Raw genomic sequence first — 22,207 nt, 5'->3', positions numbered from 1 at the left:
TGGGAGCAAAGGTGGAGGGAGGCTGGAAAGGAGACAGGCAGGGCCCCACCCATGTGGCTGCTGCACAGAGGATCCCACCTGCCACCAGCAAAGCTAATCATTGGGAAGCATCTGTCATCTCCGAAGATGGTGGAAAATCCTCTAAAAAGCAAGGAAAATGTCTGTTACCAAGCCCGTTGGCCAAGACTTCATTTGAAGATGTGAGTGATGGAAAAACCAGTTCCAAGTGTCTTATGCCTGGAGAGAATTTATGTTTATTTTAAGTTGAAAGTCCAGGGGATACATCTGGCTTCACCACAGCTCCTCTGAGGACGTCACCTCCTGGCCTCACTTCCTTTGAGGAGCTCTGTTCTCCTGCCCTGCGTGCCAGCAGCCCCACGCCCAGCAGATGAGAGTAAATGACCTTTCCCTAGAATGCCCAGAAAAACCGTGGAGACAATTCTGATGAGACCAGCCTAGATCAATCCCAGCCCTCTCTCACCTCCCCACCCACGCCTACTCTCACTAAGGATATGAAATGAAAGGAGTTGAATAGCTCGGCCTGGGTCATGAAATCTATTCTAAGCTGTCGCCCGAGAGAGCAGCCGGGAGGCAGGCCTGAACAGAAGTCAGGGATGCTACTGGAAATAGGCGGACAGACCCAGAGCAGCAAGAAGCACCACCCACCCCCCACCCCCCGCCCCGACATGTGCACAATCCCCGTAGGGCTTACTGATTCATGGAACAAGTGAGTGCAGCCCCTGGTGTAGGGCTTACTGACTTGAGAACGGTGTGGAAAGTAAAGTGTGCTAAATCCTTGAGACTGTCTCTTTCCTGAGTCATGGCTGTTCCTGTTCACAACGGGCAGGTGAACAGAAATATTGGGCTGCAGGAAAATCAGATGCGGTAGAGCAAGTGATAGGAGGAGACTGAACCCTGAGGATAGATTCAGAGTCTGAGACTCCTGAGTGTCGGGGTCCCAGAATATTCTCTAGGCACTGATGAGGGTTGGGCACCTCTCAGAGGAGGGGTCCTTGGTCCTTCCCCTGCTGCTGAAGAGCTGAGAGGTCTGTCCTCCCCCAGGCACCTTGTCTCCTGAGCTTCAGTGGCAGAAAATTGGTTGGGGAGCTTCAGCTTGAGGGGCACGTGGTTTGACATTGAGGACGGACCCTACATCCACCTCTGGGCCCCAATGCCTTGCGTGGACTCAGTAACTGGGCAAAAGCAAGGCACTGGTTAGGTCCTGAGGATTCTCTACGGGGCAAAGAGGTGTAATCTTAAGACCCTGGAGCATGAGCAGGGGACCCTGCATTCAGTGTAGCCCCCGGGTTGTTCAGTTTCCTAGCAGATGCTGTTAGGGCCCTGGCCACGCCCTTCCACTCTCCCTATTGCCTCACCTGCTAAGAGTTCACTACTGCAAGCAGCTGAGGCTCCCATCCTGTGGCTTGGCATGTGCACCTCCTAGTAAAGGGCAGCATGGGATGCTGGCCAGGGAACCTTCAGGAGCAGCCCTCAGCCCATGATTGGCAGGTGTTGGTGGATCAATACCGCAGCTCCCAAGTGCCGTCTGCTTTCAAGAGGACATCATCTCTCAAGGGTCCTCAGTAGGTGGTGGGGTGCTGGTGAACAGGCTCGGCTGGGGAGAAGGAGCAGAGGAAGCACCTCCATTATCCAGTCAAATCCCACCCCACCCCCACCTCCACTTAGAAGAGAGGGAAAAAGGCATGACTTTTGTGCATTCTTCTGGACAACAGGGTCTTCTCAGATGGCTCAGCAGTAAAGAACACACTGGCAATGCAAGAGCCCCAGAAGACACTGGTTCGATCCCTGTGTCTGGAAGATTCCCTGGAGGAGGAAATGGCAACCCATTGTAGTATACTTGCCTGGAAAATCCTATGGGCAGGAGAACCTGGTCAGCTACAGTCTACAGGTTCGCAGAGACTCAGATACAACTGAGCACACACATATTTCTGACAATACAGGCAGCTCTGCCTTCCCTACAGGAACCCCACTTGAGTGTCCATGTACCAGGGACCAGCACCCCCTCTTCTGGCTCTAGGAAGGAAACCTGTCTACCGTGGCAGTCTGGAGGTTGTCACTGCCTGTCCAGGCTGATCACACTTCCCGTCCAGCCAGTGCAGACTGGCTCAGGAAGGCCCTCTCCAATTTGGCGTCAGAGTTTCAAGTCATGCCCTAAGACCCTTGGTGATGGGCCAAAGAGATGGAACAACCCTGAATTCCTTTGCCATCTCTTCTTCCACCATGCATCTCACTTCTGTGCTGCCTTTATTTTTGCACCCGAAGATGCTATCTAGAGTTTACTGTCAGGAGGATTCTTTAAAATAGCATTTCTATGGTGAAACAATGTCCCTTGCTTGAAAATACAAGGAGCTTTTAAAATAAGTTCTTGTATTTTCCTGGATCAGGGCATATTGTAGAGTCCAGGGATTTATTTACAGCGAAGAAATTGTTTTTGCAAATTGTGGTTAAACAAAAGGATGGCTTTTGGAGTGCCGAGTAAAGGAGACATTGTTTATTATATTAGTTATTTGGGACAAAAGCTGGAAAGGGATGACTTTACAGGGAATGATGGAGGCGGGGGGGCGGGCGGCACATCAGTGAATATATTCCTGTAATCGTCCATTTCTTGGGGTGGACATGCGAGAAGTTGGACACTGTGACTTCTAACATACATCTCTTTTCCAAACTTTGTTTTGCCTTTTCTGCTTAAGCCCCTATGAAGGGATATATATCAGCTGTTTCCCCATCCTCATTGCCCCTTACCCAGGGTTCTGCCGCTCTGGCCCTTCCAAAGCCCAGTAACAGGAGATTTGCTGTCCGACCTTCCTTATCTTGCTCCAAGGCTTTCTTTCCAAGGAGCTCTCAGCACTTCGAAGACAGAATATCTCCACTCGCACGAAGTCCCAGAGCAGTGGGGGAACAGAGCGTGTCAGAGTTCGCCGGATGAAAATAAGAGCTGAATCCAAAATCTTTCCATTGTCACAGCCTCCTCTTATGAGCTTCCTGGAGGGGCAAAACTGGGGCACAGAGAGGGAGAGTCTAATAGCAAGACCTCGTTCTCTGCAGGATCCAGGCAGTGCAGCATCTGCCACTGGGAAGAGATGTCCTTACTTATTTAAGGAAGCTGTCATCTTCCAGTCCCTAAACTTTCTGTGTGTTGAATTTTACTTCGGTGGGGAACCAAACTAATATCAATTATTGGGCATGTGTGGGTGTGTGGTGGGGATGGGGTTTGTTAGACTAAAACATCTACTCCACAAATGCCATTTTAGCACCTTAGGAGATTCTGAAGACTATTCTATCTTTCTGGAGCCCTAGTACAGTGAAAATATCCCTAGGTAATGTGAGTTCCTGTTGTTGCTGTTCAGTCGCTAAGTCGTGTCCGACTCTTTGTAACCCCATGGGGTTGCAGCACGCCAGGCTTCCCTGTCCTTCACTATCTCCCGGAATTTGCTCAAACTCATGTCCATTGAGTCAATGATGCCATGCAACCATCTCATCCTCGGTTGCCCCCTTCTCTTCCTGCCCTCAATCCTTCCCAGCATCAGGGTCTTTTCCAATGAGTCAGTTCTTTGCATCATGTGGCCAAAGTATGGAGAAGGCAATGGCAACCCATTCCAGTACTCTTGCCTGGAGGATCCCAGGGACGGGAGAGCCTGGTGGGCTGCCGTCTATGTGGTCGCACAAAGTCGGACATGACTGAAGCAACTTAGCAGTAGCAGCAGCAGCCGAAGTACTGGAGCTTCAGCATCAGTCCTTCCAATAAATATTCAGAGTTTTCTTTAGGACTGACTGGCTTGATCTCCTTGCTGTCCAAAGGACTCTCAAGAATCTTCTCCAGCACCACAATTCGAAAGCATCAGTTCTTCAGTACTCAGTCTTTAGGGTACAACTCTCACATCCATACGTGACTACTGGAAATGTCATAGCTTTGACTTATGGACTTTTGTTGGTAAAGTGATGTTTCTGCTTTTATACATTGTTTGGGTTTGTCATAGCTTTCTTCCAAGAAGCAAGCATCTTTTAATTTCATGGCTGCAGTCACCATCCGCAGTGATTTTAGAGCCCAAGAAAAGTGAGTTCCTGAGTGAAGAATAATTTGTTAATCTGCTAAATCTGTAGCAGTTGGTTTTCTGCCATCAGGAAGAAGGTTACAGATGTGTATGCAGGGAAAAGGCAAGGGAGCCAACTGATGGAGGTGGTGCGTGGGTTGCATTCCACATACTTAGCAATCTTTCCTGGGGCAGGGGATGTTTTATTCAGTGTAACCCCTGGGCAGTTCAGACCCACAGCAGATGCTGTCAGGGCCCTAGCCATGGCCCCTCAGTCCTCTCTAGGCCCTTATATGCTAATGGTTTTCTACTGCAAGCCTCTGAGGCTCCCCGTCTGCTGTGCATTACATGTTTATGATCCCCCAGAATTCATGTTTAAACCCATATGGCTGGATGAGACCACCTGGGAGTGAGTGAGTGTCTGTGTTGTGTGTTTAGTCGCCAAGTCATGTCTGACCTCTTTGTGACCCCATGGACTATAGCCTGCCAGGCTCCTCTGTCCATGGAATTTTTCAGGCAAGAATACTGGAGTGGGTTGCCATTTCCTCCTCCAGGGAACCTTCTTGACCCAGGGATCAAACCTGCATCTGTTGTATTTCCTGCATTGCAGGCAGATTCTTTCATCATTGCGCTATCAGGGAATCCCATGGGAAGTGACTTAGCATGCACACAGAATTCATGTGTTGAAATTCTAACCCCCAAAGTTATGGAATGAGGATACGAGGCCTTTGGGAGGTCATGACTCAGTCATAAGGGTGCAGCCCCTGTGAATGGGATTAGTGCCCTCATAAGAGTCTCCAGAGAGCTAGCTCCCTCCCTGCTTCTGCCATGTGAGGACACAGCAAGAAGACAGGTCATTTATGAACTGGGAAGCAGGCCTAAATTTGCAGCACTTTTATCTTGAAGTTCTGACCTCCAGAATTGTGAGAAATAAATTTTGAGTGTTAAAAACACCCAGCCTATGGTATGTGTTTTTGTTGTTATTTAGTCACTAAGTCATGTCTGACTCTTTGTGACACCATGGACCATAGCCCACCAGGCTCCTCTGTCCTTGGAATTTCCCAGGCAAGAATACTGGAGCGGGTTGCCATTTCCTCCCCTAAGGGAACTTCCCTACTCAGGGATTGAACCCAAGTCTCCTGAGTCTTCTGCATTGGCAGGGGTGTTCTTTATCACCAAGCCACCTTGGAAGCCCATGGTATGCGTCAGAGCAGCACTACTGGACTCAGACGCCACCTGAGGGTATTCTTCAGCTGGGACTGTACTTGTCTTATTTCTGGAATGCAGGGCAGGTAACCCTCCTGGAGAAGCTCTTAGCCAGTGACCAAGGAATGTTTATGGCTGCACACCCTGGCTCCCCAGTGCTCTCTGCCCCCTACCCATCATCTCTCAGGGCCCCAGCAGGCAGTGGTGAGCTGGTAAGCAGGCTCTTTGAGGGAGGATGGGCACAGATAAAGCCTTAATCTGTGGCATTTGCTAATTTCTGTGGTGTGAAACTCCCACTGTGGCAGAATTCAAGATGCCACTGAACTCATAGTTGAGGAGAGATGTACACAATTGGCTGTTGTGAGTCAGTCTGAGCTGTTCCAACACATCCCTGCCAGTGGGATGGAGGCCCAGTTGCCCCAATTGGTAACCTGCTCATTAACACACCCTGCCCTGGCAGCCTTCCCTCCCCTGTCTGCATCCCCCACAGCCTTCCCAGTGCTTCCTTGGACCACCTCCCAGATAAACAACTTGCACCCAAATACTTTTTTCAGGATACGCTTCTAGTGGAATCCAAATTAAAACTAAATAAACTCATCAGTTGTTCTTTGAACAAAGTGGGCAGAATTCTCCACTGGCTGGAGAAATATGTGTCCTCTTGGTCTGGCCCCAGCCTAGATTTCAGCCTCCCCCTCCCCCAGAGCCCACCCACCTCCACCACGGTTTTGCTCCCGGTACTCCCTCCCCCTGGCATCCCCTCCACCAGAATTTCCCAATCCTCCATCTTCTCTTCGAATCTATTTCACACCCAGCCTCCTCTCCAAAGCAGTTCTTGGTCTCTCAGAGCAGAAGGAACCGCTTCCTCCTGCTTCATTGAGTTGTTTGGACCTTGATTATGACTTTTACCAAGACTTGGCTTGTCTTAGCTTTCCTTGGGTGTGTGCCCCTCCCTTGCTGCCCTGGGAGCCTAGAGGGCAAGAACTATGATCTGAACAGTTTCCAGCCCAGGTGCTGCTAGGTCGTCATCAATCAATGTTTGCTGAAATGAATGGACTTGGTACTGGCCAGGGTTGTTTACTCCCCAGCTTCTGCTCTGACTTTCCCCAGGTCACAGTCCAGAACGTTTCCAGCCCCAGAACAGGTGAGCACAATCATGGATGTAGGCCCAGAGGGGGCAGTGCTGAGGGGGTGACTGTTCCTTCCTAAAGGAGAAAAAAACACCAAGCTCCAAGGAAATGTTTTCTAGCTACCCTCGGGGTGTGTTCAGCACAACAAGGAGAGGTGAGATAGAATCTCAGGTCCCTAGATTTCCCTTTGATGAGAGAATCGGGTCACCTGGCGGTCACCAGAGTCTAGTGAACATTCTCTGATTGGCAGGATCACTGGGGGGCATTTTATTCTTTCACCCATTAGTTAATCAAGTATCAAGTGCCTGGTAGTGTTCAGGGATTAAGAGCTTTGACTGAACAGCCTGGGTTGGGCGCTTGGCTCTGTCTCTGTCACAGGCTGGGAGCCCTCTGAATGAGCTTTTTAAGTCCGAAACTCCATTTCCACTCTGCAAAGTGGAGATAATCAGGTACTCACCTCTCGGGGCTTGGGGGACGTTTGAATGAGATGAGGTATGTGAACTGGATAGTGTTTAGTACCTGGTACAGGTACTAAATCCTGGAGCAGGAAATGGCAACCCACACCAGTATTCTTGCCTAGAGAGTCCCATGGAGAGGGGAGCCTGGTGGGCTAGAGTCCATGGGGTTGCAAAGAGTTGGACATGACTAAAATGGTTTAGCATAGCACAGCACGCGAGTACTAAATATATATCAGTTATTTTTAAAAGTGTGTGTCAACCTCTGTGCTGAGCTCAAGGAGTGATCACTGAATGAAATGCAACCTCTGCGCTCAGGAAGGTCACAGTCTAGGGAGAGACAGACGACAGACCTGAGGCCCCAGTACAAGATACTAAGTGGTCTGAGAGTGAAGTTTGCAGGGGGCTCAGGGAGCCCAGGGGAGGGGACCTATACCAACAGACCCCTGTCAGGGGCTGTCCTTGAATTCCTCTTATTTCTGATAAACATACTTTGTTTGGTGAGAACTCTCCCTTCCTGTTCTTACTCTGATGTAACAGAGGAGACTGGCTGGGGTACAGGTAGCATTGATGGAGAGGGCAGGATGGTGAGGAGATGCTGGGGGCCTCTCATGACATCTATTCTCATAAGTCCTTCCCCCATAAGATAGGAAGGTGCAAGCATGGGTCACAGAGGCCCCCATGCCCTGTATGTTAAATCCGCTCAACCTCAAGGAATGATGACTGACTCCTCCAGAAGAGCCCTTGTTCTTCAGATGAATTCTTGGAAGTTCTCCCAACTACTTAAATGCCTTGATTTGTTTAATCCAAGAAATAAATTGTAAAAGGGGAACTTTCTTACTCAATGTCCAATATCTCTTGGCTTCACAAAAAGCTAGCAATGATATGGCCCTTTTAGGTCTAAGGAGACCACGGTTTGCCATGGAGTCAGGAACGATTTTACTCCCCAGGGGCTGTTGTGATTTTTGGTTGTCCCACTGGGGCAGTGCCCCTGGTATGTGGTGTGATGGAGGCCAAGGATGCTGACAAACATCTCACAATGCCCAGTCCAGGCCCTGCCACAGAGAACTATCCAGCCCAAAATGCGAACAGTGTTAAGACTGAGAAACTGTTCTCAGAGAATGAAGGAGTGTGCATGCCCATGTGTCTGTGTGTGTGTGTAAAAGAGCAAGACACTCTGTGTTGGACTCAAATTTGCCACTGGTCGAGTAAGTGAAGCAGGACAAATTCATATTTAGTTTCTAGTGGGAGGTGACTGGAAAACAGAGATCTGTGAACATCAGGAATGAAGCCTTAGTTAACTAGAAGACACTCATGGTAGAGCTGAAGCTCAGGGATAAGTTACACTGTCGTATCCAATCCTCCAATGGCAGGCCAGAGATTTCCAGCCTCAATATGCTGAACAGGACAGTTCAGGAGCTGTGGTGGAAGGGAGAGTGTGTAGTGGAGAAGCGCTTGGTAATTGCAAGTAGGTCTCCCCCTGTCCACCAGCAACAAGCAAGCAGAGCTCAGAATAAACAGAGCATTCTCCCTCTAGGAGGCATGGACACTGCTGATTGGTTTAGAGGTTCGTTAGTGAACATCTGGTTGCGGGGGGTGGTCCCTGGCCCAGGCCTGGATCGCATGCCTGGTCTTTCACCAGAGGAACCGGGAATCTGGTTGGTAAAACATCTGCCCTGTGGGCTCCAAGGTCCAAGGCAGTCTTTGCATGCAGATGTGCAAAGCAAGTGGCCTGAGGCTTTTGCCCCATTTGCAGATATCTGGCAATTAGTCTCCTTCTGAAGTGGCTGAGCATTCCAGGGTTTTGGATACTGCACAGACTTCTCATCAAGATGGATCTTGCTCAAGCCACTATTTATTTTAACCTTTCCTAGTTGCAGATGGCTCCTGCATGCCCAGCTGTAAAGGCTCTGCATTTCAATCTCCGGCTGTAGGGCATTTCCTGTGTGGATTGATTGTGCAGTGGAATGCTGTCAGGGCAGATAACCCTGAGTGTCAGTGGTCACCATACTTCTTGTGTGGCAAGGAGACCCTAAAGCTTGTTTAAGGCATCCCAAACCAGGAACTTACCCCATGAGGCCCATATATTTGGATAGAGCCTAGGAAAAGACATAAGTGGAATGGAACATGCCTCTGTCATCCCCTTCTCCTCCTGCCCTCAATCTTTCCCAGCATCCGGGTCTTTTCTAATGAGTTGGCTCCATGGAATATAGTTTTATACTTAAATTAATGGAGGTGTCACTTTTCCCCCCAACTATTGAATTAATTGATTTAACATTTTTGAATGTCCATGGAATATGCATGCGTGCTAAGTTGCTTCAGTCCTGTCTGACTCTGTGCAACCCTATGGACTGCAGCCTGCCAGGCTCCTGTGTCTATGGGAAAGAATACTGGAGTGGGTTGCCATGCCCTCCTCTACAGGAATCTTCCCGACCCAAGGATCAAACTCAAGTCTCTTACATCTCCTGCATTGGTAGGCACTTCCTTTGCTACTAATGCCACCTGGGAAACCCCCTCCATGAAACAGTTGTTCAGTCGCTCAGTCATGTCTGACTCTCTGCAACCCCATGGACTGCAGAGCGCCAGGCTTCCCTGTCCTTTACCATCTCCCAGAGATTGCTCAGACTCATATCCATTGAATCAGTGATGCCATCCAACCATCTTGTCCTCTGTTGTCCCCTTCTCCTCCTGCCCTCAATCTTTCCCAGCATCAGGTTTTTTTCTCTAATGAGCTGGCTCCATGGAATAACCCCCATCTTTCTCTAGTTTGATCACTTAAATTAATGGAGGTAATGGAGGTATCACTTTTCCCCCCCAACTATTGAATTAATTGATTTAACATTTTTTGAGTGTCCATCGTGTTCTTGACAATGTAATTAGATCCCAAAGACTCTTGAGTGGAGTGGTGTCAAGAAGAGAAGGGAGAATACACAACCTCCCAAGGAGCCTGAGGGCAACATGTGAGACACACAGAGCCCACTCTTTTGTGAAATGAAGGGTATGAAGGGGTGGATGAGGGGCTTAAATAGACCCTCCTGGCCCTGAGGTGTGATGCCCATAAGAAGCTGGGCACTGTGCAATTTTCTCGGTTCCCCAACAGACTTTGTGACTGACTAGAATATAAATGTGGGATCTATGGTCCATTTAAGGACATTTTAGGCAAGACTTTGCAATCCATTGGTTGGAACTGGTTGCAGACATCAGTGAGGGCTCTTTTTTAGGTGGATCCAGTCTATTCTGATTCTGGGGGAATCTGTCAAGTTGGTTTCTATCCACAGGTCAATTCCAGGCACCATCGAAAGGAGGGTTTTCGGGAAGAATCTACACTTGGCAGCAAAGTGTTCTGATTGACGATTGCTGTCTGCCAAAGTCCCAAGAGAGTGGAGTGGGCGACTGTGACTCTTCTTTGCCATCCTGGGTAACACTGTGCCCCTTCTAGGCAGTGCACTGGGTGTATGTGTCTACCCTTCTGCCGCTGTGTGGCATTCGTGGGGTTCACATCCTGGCGGGATGGTTCCTGTTCATTAGCACCCCTTCTGCTTACCACCCCTGAAGAGGAGGTCATGAAGCTCATGTTACGGAAGACCTCTAACAGGGGGAAAGGGCTGCGGTTGTCACCAGAGGTACAACATTTCATCTCCGCTAACCACAGGCTATCTCTGGAAGCTGCCGCCAGTTTCAATCTCCATGGAAAGTGATGCTCTGCTTGGTCCTTCCAGATCTCTGTGGACACCTTGCAGCATTTCTGAGACCATATTATTCTTTAAAGAATTCCCCCCTCTGGAAAACTTCTCTGATTTCGAGTTTATTGTTTTGCTTTCTCTTATTTATTAACTTTTCAGTATATTGAATTGTGGCTAGAGTAACCTTATTGGACATATCTAGAGGATCTAAAATTATAGCTTCGAGTGCTTCTGAAACACAGCTAGAGAAATCTCACCTTGAGGAGGATCTTTAAATGGATTTGTGGCACATTTATGTATAACCTGCTACAGAACCTACAGAGAAATTTCTTACCACTCAGAAGTGAGTGTAGATGAAATATTCTCCCCTTTACTTTAAAAAACAATGCTTCTTATTTATTTTTCTAAATACAAAGGCAAAACAATATGCATTATAGAACATATGGAAAATATAAGGAAGTATAATATATAAAGTATAATATATTATATCATATGACAATAAAAATCATCCTTTTTCTCCCTCCACCACGGCAATAATCATTGTTAATATTTGGCTGTTTATTCTTCCAGTCATTTTCTGTGCACATAAAATTGATATGCATTAAAAATAAACTCTATACATATGCCCTGTATTTCATTTTATTTCATCTTTTTCCACAGCACTGTAACATTTTCCTATGTTATTACATATTTATCAAAAACAAGATTTAAAAACACTGCATCATAGTCTCTAGTATGGGTTCAACACAATCCATTTAACCATCATCCTCTTGCTCAACATAATTGCACTTTTTAAAAAAAACCATGAAAGATGGCAGGTAGATAAATATTTGATGAATGTCTGACTGCAAATTTGATTATACCCTAGGATAATAACTAAAAAGGGAAATTACTGAAGCGCAGGATTCAAGCATTTACAAAGCTCTGGAAATGCATTGTTTCCTTAGGAAAAAACATACCGATCACAGTTCTAGCAACACGGAGTATTATCGTTAAAACCTGTTTCATTTTAATTTAATTTAAAATGTAATAGGAATAATATCTCATTCTGAAGTGTATTTTTTTAAAAATGGAGTTTATTTGCAATTTTGTGTTAGTTTGAGGTGTAAAGAAAAGTGATTGATTTAAATATATATATATATATATATATATATATATATATGTGTGTGTGTGTGTGTGTGTGTATATATATAGGATCGGAAAGAGATTCTCTTTCCTTTCCCCCTATATGTTATTACAAGATATTGCATATGGTCCCTTGCGCTATACAGTTGCTTATCTATTTTATATACAGTAGTATGCATCTGTTAATCCCATACTTCTAACTTATGCCTCCCTACCACCTTTCCCTTCTGTAACCACAAGTCTGTTTTCTATGTCTCTGCAGTAGTTTTAAAACACGTCTGTAACTCCTCTAACTCCTCCCATGGAGCTGTGGGATCTGATTCCCTCTCCATGAACCAGGTCTGATCGTAGTGACTCACTTGCCACTAATACAAAGACGTACAACGCCAGGGATGTGATGCTGTGTGACCGCCCAGGTTTGATCAGAAGTGGCCAACTGGTTGTCATTTTACACTTGCTTATAAGCCAGCCACCATGGAAGAATTCTGTCGCCCTCGAGACCTCTGTGCTGGAAAATCCATGTTAGATTATCCTATCTGCAGCCCAGCCGAGCTCCCAAACCAGAGCCAGCATCAACTGCCCGCCGAATGGATGACCCTCCTTTTTTTTTGGTGGTTTACTCATATCACTTGCCAATTTGAAAAGGTAGTGTTTTCCTTAGGATTTAAAAGCATCTTATGGTTCATTAGGAATAATTATAACACTAGCTGAAAATAATTTTCTAAGTTATCATCTGCCTTTTTAAAATTCTACTTTGGAAATTATACAATTGCTATGTAGTCAGACCTTTTAAGTATTTCATTTGTGATCTCATGAACCATTTCTGGTTAGAAAATGCTCTTTCCAGAGTTCAGTTGTTCACCTACATTTTTGAGTTAGTTCCCCCTCCCTCCCTTCCTTTTACATTTAACACTGAAATCAGTCTACAGATATTTTGATGTTTGATAACAATTTGGGTTAATGACTGAATTTTCCAAAGTCATTTATTGAACGGTAATTCCTCATCCAGTAAGTTACACTGATTATTGCCAACCTAATCAAGACACACACACACACACACACACACACACACATTGTAGAGTCCATTTTAGGGCTATCTGCTCTCTTTGATTTGCTCTTGGTCCTTGGTCTAGCAAAATATTGCTTTCAATTCTGATAGGACTAGATACGCATTGTTTTTTAAATTCCAAAATACTTCTTAGCTATTCTTCCTATTTATTCTTCTAGAAGATCTTTAACATTGTCTTTTAAATTTAGTTCCACATATAAGTTACTGGGAAATAACTGAAATCTTCATCACACTTTGGTTTTCATCTTACAACATGGTACTTTTCTCTATTTCCTCAGACCTCCCTGTGACTGCAAGGTCTCTATCACATTTCATTTGTTGGGAACCTATATGCAGCCATCAAGGGTTTTAGCATCCCAAGGACCTGCACTTGGGCTTCCTAGGTGGCACTAGTGGTAAAGAACCTTCCTGCCAATGCAGGAGACATAAGAGGCACGGGTTTGATCCCTGGGTTGGGAAAATCCCTTGGAGGAGGGCATAGCAACTCACTCCAGTATTCCTGCCTAGAGAATCCCATGAACAGAGGAGTCTGGTGGACTGTGGTCCATGGGTTCGCAGAGCTGGACACGACAGAGGATGAGATGGCTGGATGGCATCACCTACTCGATGGACATGAGTTTGGGTGAACTCCGGAAGTTGGTGATGGACAGGGAGGCCTGGCGTGCTGCAATTCATGGGGTTGCAAAGAGTCAGACACGACTGAGCGACTGAACTGAACTGAAGTGAGGCGCCTTAGCACACACACATGCACCTGGACTTGAGCACAGGTTGCTACGTACTAGCTGGAAGACCTTGAACAAATCCCAACCTTTGTTGGTCCCTCAGATTCTTCATCTATAAAGTAGAATAAAACTCCAAACAGCATCATCATTATTTTTAAAAGAGGAAAAGGTCAGTTCATGCTGCCAAACGTGACCATTACTTCTTGCCCTGGCCTCCCACCACCTCATACTTCACACTCTATAGCCTTGCAAGTGTCTTCGACTCTTCTGTACTGTTCCTCAATTTGTTGTTGTTTAGTCACTAAGTCATGTCCAACTGTTTGGGACCCCCTGGATTGTAGCATGCCAAGCTCCTCTGTCCATGGGATTTTCCAGGCAAAAACACTGGAGTGGATTGCCATTTCCTACTCTAGCGGATCTTCCTGACCCAGGGATCAAACCCATGTCTCTTGGATTCTTTTACTGCTGAGTCACCAGGAAAGCCCTCTGTTCCCCATCCCTGTGCCTTTCTTCATTCTCTCATTTGCCTGGAAGCCTCTCCCCACCATTTTGCCCTGGCCCCACTCCTATAGATCCTCTAAGAGCCAGCTCAGGACCCGCCTCCTCAGGAAGCTCTCTGTGATTGGCCAACACCCTGCCTAGCACTCACAGCCCTCTAAGGCTGTGACAGATACCTGGTTGGTAATAGCTCACAGTCCCTAGAGCAAATCTCTCTCCATACACTGATCACTTTGTTGCTAGCTGAGGGGAATCTCAAAGGCAGGGACTGTGTCTTATTCTCTTCTATTCCTGGTTACCCACACCCTGCCTGGCCCTTAGAAAGCTCAGTGGCCACTCTCAGCCCTTCAGTGAATTGCATGGATTGGATTAAACAGCGTTCCTCTCTTGGGGCATCCTCTATGAGTGCTAAAGGATTGGGACGGGAGGAGACGAATGATGACCCTGCAAGCTGAGCAGCAGAATCTGCCCTCCTGATGAAGAGGAAGACACACGTGTGGTAGCCAGACTGCCTTTGCCTTTCAGATGGGGGAAGGCAGGGTGCATAGATTCAAGGGCTTCTGAACAGATTCACTTTAAAATGGAAATGGCTCGCCCTTACAGTGCGGCCCTTTCTCAAAAGCTGGTCCCATCTTTCCTTCTGATGAGAACGGCCAAGTTCAACACGCAGGAGGGATGGCTGCAGAGACACATGTGTCACACCCAGGCAGCTCCCGGCTCCAAACAAGGCCCCACTGAAAGGATCAAAGACTGCACATGGCCCGGCAGTGACAAATTTATGAAGCTCCGTCATCCACATGAAAACATTGTGTATTTAATCTGCCCAGTAGAAATAAATCAATCTCAAGTTTCTGTTGAAGGAATTGCAAGTCAGCCGCCCTTCTCCATAAAGATGTAAAGGATCTGTTTAAAGCAACGTTTACCTCTCTCAAAGAAGGATAGGTTTTCTCTTCCCCACAGAAGCATGTAAGTGCACTTTTGTATTCACCCTTTCACAACAAGTCCTGAACATCTAGCTTTCAATGAGTATACAAGCTTTGTTATTACACTTAGATTTACAAACAAAGTTGTTGGCACAGGAAAGCCTGTGGTAGGTAGGACAGACCACCCGTAAGTATGCGTATAAAAGCCCAGTTGGAAAATCTCTTCTGTCGGCCAAAAGTGTGACTGCAGTTCTGAAAACTTGGCTGTTCTCTTGGTGGTCGAAAACAGTGAACCTTTTTGTTCATTGAACGCTGAAAAAACAAGTATGCCAAAAAGTGCCTTTTCCTAACGGGTTCCAAGACTCCTAGCTATTTTTGCCTCTTTCCTCTCAGGGCTTGAGAACATTCAACAAACGTGAATCGGAGATGCTTTATTGTTCCGCGTGTTCTGTCGGAGGTTTCAGATCACGGCCAACAAGTGCTGGCCCACTTGCCTGCCATGCGGCTTACAATGAGGCCTCTTTCTGCCCATGTCCTCTGACCACAGGCAGGGATGGAAGCTGGATGTTCGCCCTCACTCTCAGGGGTGTGGGGGAGAGGCCTGGGCACCGGATGAGAGGGAAAAGGAGCTTGATCTTTCATCCTGGAGAGACCATTGTGCAAGAAGGCTGACTGAGGATTTGCCCTCTGATTATGGAAGGGGGATGCTGTGTCTCCAGATTGGGAGAGGACCAGCATTTCCTTGTTCTTGCTGTTTAGTCACTTCAGTTGTGTCCGACTCTCTGTGACCCCATGGACTGCAGCCCGCCAAGCTCCTCTGTCCATGGGATTTCTCGGGCAAGAATACTGGAAGGGGTTGCCATTTCCTCCTCCAGGGGATCTTCCTGACCTAGGGAATGAACCCTCATCTCCTGCGTTGGCAGGTGGATTCTTTACCACTGAGCCACCAGGGAAGCCCCAGTATCTCCTAGTAACTAGGAATTTCATTAGCTTGCTACTTCTAACCAGCTGGGCTAACAAAATCTCCAAATGTTATGTGTATGTGTGTTTATATATGCAGACACATAAATATAATGCAGTTGACAATAATTACATACACACACCATGTAATACGATGCATAATGCTATATGCGTATGTGGATAAGTAATACTTGATGGGACCTGGTTGACATAATTTCTCTGCTGAATAGAGTCTGTCATAGCTTCTGATAGACAGAAAACAGTTTTTGAACAATTTTTTTTTTAATGAAAAAGTAATTACATGTACAAAGCAAAAAGTTCAAAGAGTACAAAAAGCTCTGCAATAAAAAATAACTCTCCTCTTCATCCTGCTTCCCCAAGTCCCCTCCACGTGGCAACCACTGGTAATTATTTTTCAAGCAAATACTTCCAGAGTAGTTCTATGAACATGTGGGTGAGGGTATGTGTTCGTGCACGCGTACACACACATACAGCCCTTCAGACCATACAGCCAAACAAAATGGTAACATACTATACTGTTCTCCACTTTTTTCTCTGAATGGTTTATTTTGGAGTTCATTCTCTAATAGCTCATGTTCACTTACATTATTCTTTTTAATGACAGTGTAGTGTTCAAGATACAATGTCATACAGTTATTGCACCAACTCTTATCAAAGCATAGGTGGTTCGCTGCCAGCTCTCTGTTACAACAAATAGCACAGTTATTTATCTTCCTTGTGCAAATATATCTCTAGGAGAATCTCCTAGGTGTGGCTTATCATTGTCAGTGGGCGTATGCATTGCACACTTATGATTGTCACTGTCATCATTTATTATTGGGCTTCTCTGACAGCTCAGCTGGCAAAGAATCAGCCTGCAAAGCAGGAGACCCCCGTTTGATTCCTGGGTCAGGAAGATCCCCTGGAGAAGGGAAAGGCTACCTACTCCAGTATTCTGGCCTAGATTGTCATTGCCATCATTTGTTATTATTATTATTATATTTTTATAGTTATCCAAAGCCAGTTTACTCACCCTCCAGTGAGCCAAGAGCACCTGTTTCATTATCCATTCATCAGCCCAATGTGTTTTGAATTTCAATCTTTGCCAGTCTGATGAATGAAAAATGCCACATTAGACATTAAGGTCTTTTACTGACAGAGGCTTTATTGCTTTCTCATAGTATTAAAACACAGGAGAGTTTAAACACCCCTTAGAGATCGTTTGGTCCAATTTTCTCATTTTATGATTTTACATTTAAGGAAGAAAGCTCAGTGTGGGAAGTGCCCTCTGCCTGGCCATGCAGCATTCCCACCCCACCCCCGGTAACCCCCCTCCCCTACCACACCACCACCAGTGCAGAGCCAACAGCAGAGCTAATGTAGGGATAATGTAGAAAAGGATGTTTTACTGCTTCCATTAGTGGAATTTCAACTATCAAGTCATTGGAGTGATGTGTGGAGGCAAATTATTCCTACATATGATCTGTGTTTCCAATAAACATTCATTTCTCACAGTTCTGGAAGCTTGGAAATCCAAGGTCAAGGGGCTTGCATATTCAGTGTCTGATGAGAACTGGCTTCCTGGTCCATAAATGACCATCTTCCCACTGTATTCTCACCTGGTGGAAAAGATGATGGAGCTCTCAGGGGTCTCTTTCATATGGGCGCTTATCCCACTGATGAGGACTCCACCCTTATGACTTAATCGCCTCCAAAACTCGTCACCCTGGGGATTGTTGTTGTTCAGTCTCTCAGTCATGTCTGACTTTTGTGACCCTGTGAACTGCAGCAGTCCAGGCTTTGCTGTCCTTCACCATCTCTCAGAGCTTGCTCAAACTCATGTCCGTTGAGTTGGTGATGCCACCCAATCATCTCATCCTCTGTCTTCCCCTTCTCCTCTTGCCCTCAATCTTTCCCAGCATCAGGGCCTTTTCCAATGAGCTGGCTCTTCCATGAGGTGACCGAAGTAGTAGAGCTTCAGCTTCAGCGTCAGTCCTTCCAGTGAATATTTGGGGTTGATTTCCTTTAGGATTGACGGGTTTGATCTCCTTGCTGTCCAAGGGACTCTCAAGAGTTCTTCTCCAACACCACAGTTCAAAGTCATCAGTTCTTCAGTGCTCAGCCTTTTCTATTGTCCAGCTCTCACATCCGTACATGACTACTGGAAAAACCATAGCTTTGACTAGATGGACCTTTGCTGGCCAAGTAATGTCTCCGATTTTTAATATGCTATCTAGATTTGTCATAGCTTTTCTTCCAAGGAGCAAACATCTTTTAATTTCTTGGCTGCAGTCACCATCCACAGTGATTTTGGAGCCCAAGAAAATAAAGTTTCTCATTGTTTCCATTGTTTGCCCATCAATTTGTCATGAAGTGATGGGACCAGATGCCATGATCTTCATTTTTGAATGTTGAGTTTTAGTTCAGCTTTACTCTCCTCTTTCACCTTCATCAAGAGGCTCTTTAATTCCTCTTCTCTTCCTGCCATAAGGGTGGTGTCACTGCACATTGGAGGTTATTGATATTTCTCCCTGCAATCTTGATTCCAGTTTGTGCTTCATCCAGCCCAGCATTTTGTATGATGTACTGCATATAAGTTAGACAAGCATGGTGACAATATACAACTTTGATGTACTCCTTTCCCAATTTTCAGCCAATCTGTTGTTCCATGTCCAGTTCTAACTGTAGTTTCCTAACCTGCATACAGGGTTTTCAGGAGGCAGGTAAGGAGGTCCGGTGTTTTGCTTTTTTTGTAATTGGAGGAATATTGCTTTACAATGTTGTGTTGGTTTCTGTTATTCAACAATGCAAATCAGCCCTAATTATACCTATGTCCCTTCCCTCTTTAGCCTCCCTCCACCCTTATTGTTTATTTATTTTTAATTGGAGGAAGGGATTAGGTTTTAACATATGAATTTGTAGGGACACAAGCATACAATCCATAGCACTCCCTGAGCAAGAACCAAAATCAGGTAGACAAGGGTTCTAATTCTGGTCTTTTACACTAATGTTGCCACTTTCAGTAAGCTACCTAATCATCCAAGCCTCAGTTTCCTCATCTGCAAAATGGGGACAGTGACAGAGTCTACCTCTTATGGTTTCCATGAGGATTAATAAGATAACACATGAAAATCATTTGACAACAATGCCCAACAGATGGTTAAGCCCTTCATATCCTTTGAAGGGGTCTGCATCCGTGTTGTCATTTTCTGCTAGTCTTCAGCCCAGTGACTTCTGCTCTTCGTTTTTTAACCTGCACTTCTTGTTCTCAGACCACTCTGCTGTACAAGGCATTATCTAAAACAGGAGCATTGTCGGGGAAAGGACTGCCTCTTGGTATGAACAAGCCACACATCACAGGAAGGGAGGGGAAGGACGCGCCCCAGAAAAGATGCTTCCTTTCTTGGTTTTGCTGAAGAAACTCTTGGAGATTTATTAACAGCTGGTGTGGTGGTGTTTGTAGCTTCATTTCATCCAAATGTGTCTGGGGCGGGGGGGGTGGGGGGTGCGGGTATGTTAGGGTTTACCTTGTCTTTTGATCAATCAACCACCAGAGACCTCCAGGCCTGTGGACAGCATGGTGTTGCTCTGAACCCTCTGACATTCCCCACTCATGTTTAATTTCAGAAGCTGACACCCTCTGAACTAAAACCCATGTGGCAAAGCAGCCATCTAGAAGCATGATTGGGATAAATACAGCTTTCCTAGACTCTGGAAATGCTAAGTAGGAACTATTTCCTTTTGGTATTTTAAATCTAAAATTTTTGTCTTTCAGCATTTTTCCCTCTCTCCTTCTCTTGCAATTGTACAGTCTGTGGTCTAACTTCTTTTGAAGTTAGTAGTAGATTATAATTCTTGGTTTTGGGTAAACAAATTGTGTGTGTGTGTGTGTGTGTGTGTGTGTGTGTGTGAGATTATCTCTTCTTATTAGCCATTCTCTTCATACCAGTAGGAGGACAGGTTTCTAGGAGATTTGTTCGTTTTTAACAACATAGTGGGGGCTTCCCTTGTGGCTCAGCTGGTAAAGAATCTGCCTGCAATGTGGGAGACCTGGGTTCAATCCCTGGATTGGGAAGATCCCCTGAAGAAGGGAAAGGCTACCCACTGCAGTATTCTGGCCTCGAGAATTTCATGGACTGTGTAGTCCATGGGGCCACAAAGAGTCAGACACGACTGAGCATCTTTCACTTCACTGACTAAGGACATAGGGGTCATTTTCTGTGCAACCAGGTTGCAAATGAGGGTTTCTGTAACTGCATATTGTTTGGCCTCCTCATAAAATGTCAGGTTTTTTATTGATATAACTGAAACTGATGCTACATCCAGTCCTTTACTAGAAGAGAGTCAACGTAAAGATAAGTTATAGGAACAACAGCCCCCTTTACACCTAATTTCTGTGTTACATGTGTTCATGCTCAATCACTCAGTCATGTCCGACTCTATGACCCCATGGACTGTAGCCTGCCAAGCTCTGCTATCCATGAGATTTCCCAGGCAACAATACCAGGGTGGGTTGCCATTTTCTGCTCCAGGGGATCTTCTCGATCCAGGGATCAAACCCATGTGTCCCGCGTCTCCTGCATTGGCAGGTGGATTCTTTACCACTGAGCCACCTGGGAAGGGTCTATGTTACACATTCTTCTAATTTTGCCAGCTCTGCCTTCCCCTAAACAATCAGGGCTCTGTCACAGAAATTTCAATCATGTTTCAAGCACCTTCAAAAAATAACACACACACGCAGACCAAGTGCAATGTGGACACTTCAGTTGGCCTCACCCATAAGAAATCTGGAGAAAAATATAATTAACTCTTGCTTTGGAAGGACTGACGTTGAAGCTGAAACTCCAATACTTTGGCCACCTGATGCGAAGAGCTGACTCATTTGAAAAGACCCTGATGCTGGGAAAGATTGAGGGCAGGAGGAGAAGGGGACGACAGAGGATGAGATGGTTGGATGGTATCACTAACTCAATGGACATGAGTTTGGGTAAACTCCGGGAGTTGGTGATGGACAGGGAGGCCTGGCGTGCTGCAGTCCATGGGGTCGCAAAGAGTCGGACACAACTGAGCGACTGAACAGAACTGAACTTGTTAGGAGAATGTACAGGTTAAGAGGCTGGTGGCAAAGAGGTCAGGGCTCTGTGGCTGTAGATGCCCCTGTCTCACTGCACTGGCTGCTGCCCTTCTGGGTCCTGTTCCCTCATCTACATCCCAGGACGTTAGATTAGATATTTAGATTGGGGGAGGGGTGGAGCCCTTCCATCTATCATGCATCTGAATTCCAGCTTCATGCTGCTCTTTGTTTATTCCTTATTGGTTTACTCATGGTTTTCCCCCCACTTTTAAACAAAATAAAAAAAGAAATCAATAATCACTTTCTTTATATCACCTCAAATTAATAAGTTGACATAGATGCATCTAGGTCTCTTTCTCTACTCTTGCCCTCTTTTAAAAATCATACTATTAGATATTTGATATTTGCTCATTTTAAATGAGAATTTACACACTCAATGCAGAAAAGTACAAAGATGAAAGTTAAAATAACAAACATGAAATCCCATCCTCCAGAAACAAAATTTCTTAGAATAAAGGGAATATTGTTTCTTCCACATATACATGCAAAAATATTGACAGACATTTTAAGTTGATGGGTATAAATAGTTGATAAAGATGGATTTAATCTGTACTTATTCTCTTATTAAGGATTTAAATTTAACTCTGAATTTTAAAAAAATCTGAATTGAAATAGGTTTTGTTAGGCCACAAAATTTTTGTATGTTATGAAAGATTATTTTCTAAAAGAAGTCTCTAAGGGTAAAAAATTAATGTTTTAGTTTATGAAAAAAAGAAATTATTGGCTCATGTCACTAGGAAGTCCAAGGAGAAGGTGTTAATTCTAGATGCAGCTGGATCTAAAAATGGCAACAAGATTATCAAGTATCTATATAGCTCTCCCTTCCCCCATGTGTCTTGCTCTGTTTTCTTCTGGTTTGGTTCATGCACGTGTGTTGGCAAACCTTGCTATGGTCAACTCCATACTTACATTATCCTAAAATATAGATGCTGAATTGCCAAGAGATTGGAGTAGTTGCATCTTCTGTGATGAACCACATGCTTCAATTCATCAACTTTCTAGTCTCAAAGATAGGAACAGGAACATCATCATATTTCCTTATCTCTGCCTACTAGATGCCAGGTTTTCATGATTGCTCTCTTTACATCATCCAGATTCCTGCAGTTTTGCTTAGTGTTGGTCTAACATAAAAATGAAGTCAGGGCTCATTACTACTCATTTTAATGTGGTTCTCTATTCTCTACTTTGACTTATCGTAATTGGTTGGATTTTGTTGTCGAGCAGCTTTTTCAAAATTGTTCATTATTAGTGTA

Source organism: Bubalus bubalis, chromosome 23 (genome assembly GCF_019923935.1).
Source record: "Bubalus bubalis isolate 160015118507 breed Murrah chromosome 23, NDDB_SH_1, whole genome shotgun sequence".
Lineage (NCBI taxonomy): Eukaryota > Metazoa > Chordata > Mammalia > Artiodactyla > Bovidae > Bubalus > Bubalus bubalis.
The sequence above is the reverse complement of the archived record's forward strand: the minus strand, read 5'-3'. Positions refer to the sequence as shown.